The sequence below is a fragment of the Rhinolophus hipposideros genome (assembly GCF_964194185.1).
Source record: "Rhinolophus hipposideros genome assembly, chromosome: 7".
NCBI classification, from domain to species: Eukaryota; Metazoa; Chordata; class Mammalia; order Chiroptera; family Rhinolophidae; genus Rhinolophus; species Rhinolophus hipposideros.
Window position 1 is genome coordinate 49,799,921 of NC_138053.1, and position 12,174 is coordinate 49,812,094.

A 12,174-nucleotide genomic window follows, 5' to 3' on the forward strand; every position below is an offset into this window, starting at 1 on the left:
AGATTGTGTCAGGCCAGGCCAGAGTATGTGAGGCGACGGGCAGGGACGTTTCAGTGAGACCAGGTGGAAGTATCAGCAGCAGGCACCCAAGGCAGGCAGGACAGAAGTCGGGTCCAGAGAGATCAGTTCTGGGAACGTGGGGCAAGAGCAGGAGAGATGATGGAGGGTTCTTTAGGTCATGGCCGCAAGTCCAGGTCAGCAAGGTCAGACCCACGGCCAGAAACTCAGGACAGGAAAATGAGAGATGAAACATGGGCCCAGGCCACCGGGAGACGAGATACTGGCATCAGCATGAAGCATGGTGCTTGACCTTTAGCATTCTGCTTGGCCGGCCTGGTGCCAGGTCGGGCCTGGAGCCTGGGTCTGCAGTAGCCAGTCTGGAGTCTAGGTCTGCAGAGGCCAGCCTGGTACTGGGGGGTCAGGATCTCTTTTCTGTTTCCTTACTGGACCATCTGTTCTATGTGAATCTGCAGAAAGATGCAACTCTTAGTATGAGCTGATCATTTTTGCCAGAATTACTCAAAATGTAGTGTGGTGGCCAGCTTCTGCGATGGTCCCCAGTGGTCTCCCTTTCCTGGTATTCACACCCTGTCTAGTCCCCTCCCACACTGTATGAGGATTGCTCTGTGTTATCCGTAGAATATGGCAAAAGTCACGATAAGTCCCTTCCAAAATTAGCTTGTTAAACACTGAGGGTTCCCTCTTGGGGTCTCTCTTTCTCTCTCTCTCTTGTCATCTCCATCTTTGGTCACTCACTCTGGGGAAGTCAGTTGTCAGGCTGTGAGCAGCCCTATGGAGAGGTCCTCGTGGTGAGGAACTGAAGCCTCTGGCCAACAACCACGTGAGAGAACTTGGAAATCAGATTCTCCAGCCTATCTAAGCCTTGAGGTGACCACAGCCTCTGCTAACAGCTTAACTACACCCTCACGAGAAACCCTGGGCAGTAACATCCAGCTAAGTCACTTCAGGATTCTTGACCCTCAGAAACTGTGTGAGATAATAAACATAATGTCGCTTTAAGTTGCTAAGTTTGGATCATTAGTTATGCACGTGGTCTGTATCAGAATTCCCTGGGAGAGTTTATTTAACATGCAAGTCACATCTCAATGGGGAAAAAACATATTTGGAGTATTTTTTTAAAAACAAGGAATCTATATTTTTAACAAGCTTCTGAAGTGATTCTTATGTACTCTTATTAGATTTGAGAACCACTGCTTTAGGCATGTAACCCATCAGCATTACTTCTTTCAAATAAATTTGCATTTTAACCCTAATTTCTAAGACTTTAAGCAATAAGTATTATCCAAGACTTAAACACAAAGCATAGAGATTCTTGATGTTTTGAGTTCAAGACACTATTTCAAATATTATGACTTTGGTGGTATGTTTGACGAAGTTAAAAGATTGAACACTGAGCAAGCCCGCGATAGTTATAACCCATCACTGCTACAGCATAGCCTTGTCCATAAAAGTATCCATAGTAAATACGCCACTCCCCTGCTTGCCCTTCAGCCTTGTGCTGCTGTATGAGGAGGACAATTTCTTGTTCTGTGTGTGCTCACTCATAAACTCAAGAGGCCAAATTTGTCTATATTGCAGCAAGAGTAGATCAGGCTTTGTGCTAGATGTATATATGTTAGGCCTCACCTTTATTTTTACACTCTCTTCTATGCCCAACAGATGTTCAACTCAACCCAACGTCCCACTGGTAAAGAATCAAACTGGTTGAGAACCATAACCCAAACTCTTAATGATACTCAGCAATAGAGATGATTGTTTTATTAGCTGGACTAATAAAAGACTGCTCGTTCGAACTGTGATAATTCAAAGAGAGTTTAATGAAGAAAGTAGGAACAAGGCATAGCTACCAGAGGAACCATCCCAGACAGCAAGGGGAGGAATTACTTCCTGGAACCGGAGACGGAGTGAGGGCTGTGTGGAGAGGACCACCTAACAGCAGCAGAGATCTTTGGTGCCCTCTGTCATTTAAGGAGTTCAGTATTTTATCAAGCAACTTCTCTACTCTTTGCCCGCTCAATCATAGAGCACTTTTTCGTAGTGGCAGAGATATGTTTTTTTGTGACTTCTGCCCATTGATTCATTTTCTGCCATTTAGACAGGCTTATAATAGTCTATTCCCTCCTCTTTTTGAAAAACTCTCCAAATATTATCCTTCCTCTTTCTTCCATCTTTCTTTTACCCTGGTGAAGTTAATAATAATAATAAAGGGATATGCATAACATTTCATTGACCGCTGGGAACAGACACTGAGCTACATGTTTTGTGTACCCTATTGCTAATCTTTACAAAAACATGAAGAGATCAGTATTTCCATCACGATTTTACAGGTGGGAAAGGTCATGCAGGTTCTATGTGGCCGAGGTGGCTTTCGAAAGCAGGTTGTGTGAGTCGGAGCTCCACCTTCTTTCCCCAGTCCCAGTTCCATCACTTGCCAGACATCTCGGCATTCTGGTTACTCTGGATTAGTGCTTCCGAAAGCGATTTTTTTCAAAATTTGGGTGAACAGGATAATCATTGTTATGAAAAAAGAAAAAGAAAAACGACCTTTGGAAAACAGTGTGTGAAACAAAACGAAAGAAGTTTCTGTACTTTATAGGACTTCTCAGAGACTTTAATATGCAAAGTGCATTGTGAAGCTCTAGGAGAAATATAAAGTATTTAGGGTTTTCTAATCCTATTTGATCCTGGGACTCCTGAGAGAAGGTTTTGTAGAATTATGTTTGCCAGTATTCACGTTGGTAAACACTGCTCTAGGTAACATTTTTCTTTATTGGTGGTGTTTTGAAAATGTGGTGTACCAAACTGAGCATGCTATCTTTCATAAAACTAACCAGTAAAAAAAAAAAAAAAAATCCTGTTAGAAGATATAATTTCAGCTTTATTAAAACCAAATCTTCTTTCAACACACTGATAACTGAAGTATTTCTTTATTATTATTATTTTGGTTTCAGGAACCTCTATGTATCCAGCCTCTATGCTGATGTTAGGGGAAAAAAACACACATGGCATACTAACACTAACATTTTTTGAGCACTAAAATTTTTTAGGAAAATACCTTGAACAAAAATAACATTCTTTTATAAATAACATACCGTATAGTTGATAGAAATAATAAGGATGTGGGGATAAATTTTTTAAATGCTGAATCAGTTTTTTGTGGCATGATGCCAGGAAATTCTCTCTCCCTTTGTTTTAACTCAACAAACTTGCAAGGTTTTATCACTTAACTTCCCACTGATTTAGACTCGATTTGTTTAGGTTTCATATAGGCCTGTCTTTGTGGCTAGATTTAACATAAGATCCAAGATCCCTGAGAGATAGACTACAGCGCTCAACTTCCTGAAAATGATACTCCTTTATTTACATGTGTTCTTTTTTCTTACTCCTTGCCATGTATTTGAATCTTAAAAGATTAGTCAGAAAACTCTCATTTGAGACATTTAAAAATTAATAGCACAAAATTGAATCTTAGGAATTCAGAATTTTTTATTACTAAACTTTTTTAAAGGAAGAACAATAGACTTTCATTTCCAAGTCTATCATATTAGAAAAGTACAGTAAACCTGTAATACACCTGATGATAGCAAGCCCATCTCTCCTAACACCATTGACCTACTGTATCTTGGTGTAGGGTATGTTTTAGTACTTTTCATGCTTATACCTTCTTGTTTCCTCCTTTCCCACTTGGAAGGTAGATTTAAGTTGCTTGCTGTGTAGAAACATATACATATATATTGGTCTCTGTCTCTGGTTCCTGGCACAGAGCTCCTGAAACCCTTGTACATTCCTAAGTGATAAGAGCACTAAGAGCATCTTTTCTAGGGAGGCTACTCTGGGTGGGCTCCTGGATGCCTATTGGATGGGGGCTGGTCACCAGAAAGACCAAGGCATGATTAGAGGGTGGAATTTTCAGCCCCATTCATCATCCTCCAGAAGGGACGGGCTAGAAATGAGTTAATGATTGATCATGCCTACATAAGAAAGCCTCCATAAACTCCCAGTAGTATGGGGTTCAGCGAGCTTCCAGGCTGGTGAACACATCCACATGGGGAGGGTGACCCACCCCAACTCCCTGGGGACAGGAGCTCCTGTGCATAGGACCCTGGCAGACCTCGCCCCATGTGTCTCTTCATCTGGCTGTTCATCTGTATCCTTTATCATATCCTTTAATAAACTGGTAAGTGTGAAGTGTTTTCCCTGATTTCTGTGAGTCACTTTAGCAAATCGATGGACCTGAGGAGGCAGTTGTGGGAACCTTCAACTTGTAGCCAAATCAGACAGAAGTTGTGGGTATCTTAGGAACCTACTGTGATTGACATCTGAAGTGGGGTGGGGAGCACTCTTGTAGGACTGAGCTCTTAACCTGTGGGACATCATCTCCAGGTAGATAGTGTCAGAATTGAGTTAAACTGTAGGCCATCCAGCTGGAGCCACAGATTTGCTTAGTGTGGAGACCCCTTTACCCCCACACACATACACATATTTGGTGACCAGAAGTGTCAGAGTGAAGTGTTTTATGTGAGTAGTAAAGGAGGCACACAGGAAGAAAGATAGGAGGGAAAATGGAGGTTTTGAGAAAAATATTTGCCAATAGTTTTTTATTTGGAGTGTAGAAAAGTGTGAACTTAAAGATGAGAAATAAGAGAAAATTCATAAGAGCACCCACTCATCTTCAACAAAAAGGGACGGTCACAGAAACCCATGGAAAGGATTTTTCCAGGTACTTGGGAGTATAGGCTTCTGATGGCATTGCTTAATAACTTTGACACCATACCACTAGACTGAGTCAGGATTTCGAGAACTCTAGTGGAGAAGCTGATGGGTTCATGAAACTGCTAACCTAAGATTGAGTAGAATAAAGATTAATTGCATAGGACTGAATGAACTGAGGAAGGGTGATTATGGGTTTTGTTTGGAATATTGTGGATGCTGTTCTGTGTTTCGGCTATAAAGAACCCCTTATCATTTCTCTTACAGTAACAGTTGAGTAGATTATGCTTTTGTAAAAAGAAATAAACCGTTTATCATTTTCTCTGCCTGATCTTTCCAGAATTCAGAAATGCTTATTGAGTATTCTTATTTTCATCATATTATAATTATTTGCATAGGTTAAATAAGAAGTCATCCCTTTTATCAACAGTACATAAATGGAAATATGAGTTATGTATTCAAGAATTTGACTGGAATGTCATATTTGAAAATGAGGGTCATAGAATCAGATATGACCTAACATTTATGGGACTTAAGATTAATTTTATGGAGCTAATGCCTACAAAGCCCTCTTGAGAAAACGCAGCCTATTACCTGGCGTAAAGAACTCCAGCCTCACAGAATAAGGAACATCACCTTCTGGCAAGCCCAGGAGCCTGATGATATTTTGGGGGAACCTTAAAAAGAGAAGAGTTCACCTGAATCTAGAGGTACTACAGGTAAAATCTGGTAGTGAGTTCTTGGCCTGGCTTTTTAAAGTCCAATCTGAGATTCCTTATGAAAACTTCCAGCAAAGCAAACTTTAAAAGGCCTCTTATGGTAAATTATCATTCTTCCTATTATTACATAAACAATAAAGCCAACTCTAATGAGATTAGCCCTATTTTATGATAAGAAAATAGTCTTTCTTTGGGATTATCCTTTATTCTGGGGGTAACTGTTGAGAGAAGTTTTGTGTTTCATTAGAAAACTAGAACATACTACTGTGCGTTTTCAGATTCTCCTATTCATAGTCTTTGAGCTAGATTGCACCTTTTTATTAATTGTAGGTAACTGGTGGATATGAAAACATATATTCAAAACATGTAGCTTACCTGTAAATTGGACTGGATCCTGCCATCTTTCGTTCATTGCCAACTATTACCAAATTTTCAATTCTTCCATTGTTCTTCAATGTCTGGCCACAATCCTCCAAACCAATGTTTCCAATTTTTCTTCCTCTACCTTGACTTCGTGTTGCTGAGAATTAAAACCTTACAGCTCAGATCCTTATTCAAACTCTAGGTTGCCATATAGCTGACCTTTTCACCCAGGATCTGTAGAAGCACTGAGAATTGAAGCCCCACAACTTGATATGTACTTCGAAGGACTCATCTGTCTATGCATATCTCTGTGTGGGGTGGGTTTCTATCTCCACAAGCCACTTATTGTCTGGGCCACTAAGGAAGTCTGCAAAAATGCTCAGGTCATGCAAGCCCTCATAGGGGAGATAACTATGACTGCGGACAACATGGCCAGAATGCCTACACCTTGGCTTCAAGGAATTCAGCCAACAGTGCTGCATAATTGAGATTTTCATCTACCAACCTCTTAGACTTGGCAGAACCTTTTATATTAGTATTTCTTGTTTTCATTTTAGGCATCTCTTTTAAGATGCCTGACCACAAAACAACTGACCTTTGCCACCACCTCTTAATAGATGGTTCAACTAATTTTGCAGGAGATTTATGATCCCTTTGAATTGTTCAGTTGCAAATGATTTGATTCTTCTTGAACAACATGGGGGACTGACAATGTTTAATATTCTATAAACCCAGTGATTCTGTAAAACAGGTTAAGGTTAAGAAATCCCTGCACGCTTTATGTCCCAGAAATCGGCTTGTTGCAAAGAAGCACCCTTCCCCACATGACTTAGATAAAACTCACAGATGCCCTCCTTATTTACCTGTTATAAGGCCAGATACAGACCTTCCAAATTGCCATTCTTTGTCTCAGATGACTAGCTGGACTGCTTGTGCCTATGGAATTGGAAAGAAAGTACTTGTTAATCAAACTTAAGTTTCTTCCAGGCTCCTAAACTTTTACCCACACTCAATCTGAGTCAGCATATGCCCCACCTTAAGGACCTCCACTGAAAACAGGTTGCCATCAGGGCAAAACTTTGTTTGAGGTACTATCCAGTCATTACACCCCCACCCTATAAAAAGAAAACGCTTTTTGCCTAACCTTTGAGACACTTGCAGATCTACAGCTGGAGAGTTGTTCTTATTACAGTAGTCCTTCCTTCCATGCCCCCCCCCACCTCAGCATTCATCCTTTCGAAAAAAGTCTTACCTAAATCCGAATTTGTTTTTTATCTGATAGGACGCAACTAAGTTATTCACTTGAAAGCAATGAGTTAAATGGAAACAGATAATATTTTAATAAAAACTTCTAAGTATACAAGAGTGAGAAGTTTCAAAGATTTATGGTGCTAATATTAATAGTTATACCAAAAATAAGGAGTATAACAGAAGTACATTATAATAGGACTTACTGACAATTAGAAGTTCTAGTAAAATAGTATGAAATACTGATATTTTAAATTCTAGAACTTAACTCTTCCTAAAACATATTCTGAAAACATTTCAATTTTTTAAAAATTACGTTCAAAACAATTTTGTATGATATTAAATGGTGAGTACATGTCATTTTACATTTGTCAAAAACCATAGAATGCACAACACCAAGAGTGAACCCTAGTGTGTCTTATGGACTTTGATCGACAATTAAATGTAATGTTGACTCATGGATTTTAAGAAATGTACCATACACTGATGCAGGATGTTGATGGTGGGGGAGAATGTGGGTATCCAGTGGAAGGGGTATATGGGATCTTGCTGTAGTTTCAGCTTAATTTTGCTGTGTACCTAAAATGGTCTAAGAAGTAGTGTTTTAATTAAAAAAAACAACCAAAAAACAAAAAGCTAGAACTGGAAAAAAAAATTAAGTTCAATAGATTTTCAAATTAATACAACAAACTAATTTTATACTACCATGTAAAATGGATATAATCAAATGGAAAACTTATGAACTGAGTTTTTACAAATTGTTACTGAGGCAAATTAGATATATTTTAAAAAGTCTTTTTTAAGCTTTGAAACTATAGGCAGTATCCTACCCAACCAACTGGGACCCTATTCAAACTAAGAAAATTGCATTGCTGTACTTTTACACACAGTATTGTTTTAATACAATCAGTCTTTATATCAGAAACTGTAGATTATCTCTAACTAATTTCAGAAAATTAGAAAATGACAATTCTTTAAGAATTCACACTTTATCATTCGATTACAAATATTTATATGTTAGAAAATCGGTGATAAAAACTGACATACATAACTGAAAATATAAACGTGTATAATATATACTTTTTTTTTATCTTGCTGAATTTGCCAATGGGGTAAAGGTAGTAATACTTTTTTACAGTTTTTCATTATGAAAAATTATAAATGATTTAAAGAATAGTAGAGTGATCCCCACCTATGTTAAATAATTGTTAACATTGCACCATATTTTCATTATTCTCTATATATGAGCTGTGTATGTGGGTGTGTGTATCTTAGCCATCTGAAATTAAGTTGTAGACATTGTGAAACTTCATCCTTAAATACTTCAGTGTGTAGTACCCAAGGATAATGGTGGTCATATACCAGTATCTGAATCACATATTCAATCATATACCAGCTCATGCTAAGAGAGAGGAGTGAAAGTGGTCATTGCTGGGTACAGGCAATCATGGGTTGCATTGTTTGTAAAGAATTATAAATCCATAATAAAATCTGACAGAGCACTGACAATTCTAAACAATATCATTGATAAAATAATTCTCCCTAAAAAACTTTTTTTTTGTTTAGCTGTGAACAAATCCTGCATACAGTTGAATAATATATATAAGATTCAAAATAGCACTTTTTATTACTTATTTTAAAATATACATTGTATTCTCTGAACAAATAAAAGTGTTCTATAAAAAATCTAACCAAAAGTAACCTCACAGGGTGATCTGATCATAAATTCCTTACTGGGCAGGTCATGGTGGGTAGTCACGCCCCAAGCCTATAAAAGGTTTATCTTCATTTTAAGCACTGCCTGTCCATTGTTTTTGTGTGTCTAGCTTAACACACTTTTGAAATACCTCTTTTTCAGACCCTTTGGAAGCATAACCACCCTTAAGAGAGCACAGAATCCTGTTAACTATTTTGTAATCCAATCGTAGAAGTTTCCCTGACTTGCTTTCTCCTATCTATTCTTCCTTACTTCCCTCTTTAATTTCAAATGCATAAAAGAAACTGCAAAACTATCATTCTCCAGAGAATTTGAGATCTTTCTTCCTGGCAATGTCATCAATTTGGCTCAAATAAACTTATAAAAAGTCTCTACAGGTTTTGACGGTTCTTACACCAACAATTCTAATGGCAGTTAAAGAATTCCCAGTTATACAATTGGCCCCTGGCATGTTGAGACTGAACTACAAGCATTTGTTTTGAAAATAAATTCCTAATGTTGGTGTAAGAACCGGTTTGGAATTGTCAACCTAGACTGGGTGGGATGAGAGTAAGGGAGACACAGTTTGTGTCTGAAACCCCTGTGGTACTATATTCCTGCATCTAAACAGTAGATTTGAAATGAGCAATGATGGCATAGTGATTGTAAAGATAAAGAAAGAGAATTGAATGACTTGGGTTTAAAATTTTTAATGGTAAAACAGAGTTAGAATTGTAAGGTGAAATATTTTTGTTTGGTTATTTTTCAACATTTTCTAATATCTAAACAGCTTTTAGTTTTGTGGACAGAATTCAGATGTGGGCCAGGCCTGGTTTCATAAAGACTTGATTTCATCAAAGGTTTGGGGCAAACACTTGGAGTAGGCTGGAATTCCTGAGCAGAAGGCTAACAAGTATTTTTTCATATGTGAAATATCTCAATTAACTTGAATACCTTTACTTTAGTTAGGATTCTTTTTATTTAATTACAATTAAACTCTAATGTTATTATTCATTACTTTAAAAGACCAATACGTAGGTCTAATATTTTCCCTTAAAATTAATGTAATTAAATAGAATTAGTTCATTACATTTTTTTCTTTTTTGTATGTGATCTCTAATTATTTCTTTTACTAGCATGTATTATATACATAAAGTTAAATAAAATAAAATTTCTGGCCATTATTTTCAATTTGATTTCATGATTATTACCAAAAATAATTTTCAATAATATTTCAATATCAATATCCAACTGTGAAAAATAATATAAACAGAAGCACTTTAAAATGGAGTAAGCTAAAATATTTGAAAACATTTATTTGTGAAGATACACATACCCCTTTGTTTATTGCAGCATTATTCATGCTGGCAAAAACATGGAAACAACAAAAGCATCCTCTGATAGATGATTGGATAAAGAAAATGTGGTATATATATACAATGGAATATTACTCTGCCATAAGAAAAAATGAAATACTGCCATTTGCCACAATGTGGGTGGATCTTAAGATTATCATGCTACATGAAATGTCATTTGGAAAAAGTCAAGAACCATATAATTTCACTCATGCGGGATATAAAACTGAAAGCAACAAATGAACAAACAAACAAAAACCCAGACACAGAGAACAGCATGGTGCTTACCAGAGGGAAAGGCGGGTAGGGAGGGAGGTAGACAAGAGTAAAGAGGTCAAATATATGGTGACGGAAGTAAATTTGACTTTGGGTGGTGAACACACAATGCAATATACAAAGGATGTATTATAGAATTGTACACTTGAAACTCATATAATTTTATTAACCAATGACACATCAATAAATTTAATAAAAATAAAAATAAATAAGTAAATAAATAGCATGGAATAGGAACTGCCATCCCAGAGAAACTGCCTTGCACATCTTATGCTTCAAATCTTTGAAATGTTAAAACAGGGAAAAATAACCTTTCAACTGGGCCTAAGGCAGCATTTGCTCCAAATAACTGTTCGCAATGATAATAAGAAAGCAGATATTATGACTACAGGACTGATGACTATTGGATGGAACATTAAAAACTGAAAATTAAAAAACATTCTTTAGAATTAGCGTCACTATGCTAGCTTATCTGCACCTATAGAAATGCCTTCCTTCTATTGATGTAATTGTTTCCCTTCCCTTTCTCATAAATACTTCTTGCCTTTGTCCCCTAATGGGACACTATTTGGGTTTCTGCCTGAATCAGTGCTCCCCAAATAGCTATTCTTTTTTGATCTCAAATAAATGCTTGTTGCCTCTCATTTTGGCCTTTTATTTTTAGGTTAAGACAACCAAGTGGTATATTTTTAGGCTCTAGATTTTGCAGAACTTGATGAGATTGAGGAGGAAGGAAAAGGATGTTCGATATTTCTACAATCTTCTTCTCCCTACAAAATAAGGTAGAGCAGCAGAAAAGAAACAAAATTACTAAAGGTTAGTAATATGGTAATAACAATAACCACATAAAGACCACCACAATAATGTGTTTAGAGAGCTCTTGCGAATTGGTCTGTCAGAAAATAAATCACAACAGTTTTGTAGAATTTTACAGTGTTGTTCCATCTAGAAATAAAGGACTGCCAGAATAGAATGGGGAGACTGGAGGGCTTGATAAATTGGGAAGGAGGTAGGGACTTTTGGCTGCTGCCCCAGTGCCAAATGGGGATGGGTGACCACAGACTCTGCTGGCAGCAAGACAATAATTCTAGGAGGTAAGAATGTTTTCTTTCAGCTACCGCCTCAAAAATTCCTCAGGTTAGAGAAAAATAAAGTGATTCAGTTCCTTCCTCTGTTTCTTGAATTGTAGGCAGTAACTCTGGAAAATCTATCTTGGCTTTGTCTAATATTTCTTTCACTTTATCCCTTCCCCCTCCCCCCACTTGGGCATGCAGTAAAGAAAGGATAAAAGCATGCAGTCTGGGTGGGTTTTAGTCGTTACTGACCTGAGCAAATTACCCTCCCTGATTTGCAAAATGGGAATAATAATAGTAGTAATGGCTAACATCGGTTGAATACTCCCTATACACCAGGAGCTGTTTGTACATAAGTGCTTTGTGTGTATGGATTTGTTTAACCCTCACAGCAACCCTATGGGGTTAGAGCTGATTAATCCCTTTTTACAGAGAGGAAACTGAAGTTAAATAACTTGCCCAAGTTTGTCTTCTTGGTACCCTCATAACCACTTTACTTACGCAAATAGGGATGCGGAGAGGGTTATAAGACAACGCATGTAAAACTCTTAGATTAGTGCTGACAGTGTTGAATTTTACCTGAACCCCGTGGTCCTGGAAAACAGCAATGGTTAAAGAAATCCCCTGAGTCTCTGTGTTCTGGAAAATGGTTCATGCCAAGAACCATCCTTAACCCATAGGACTTACATAAGATTTGCTCCCTCGTTTACCTA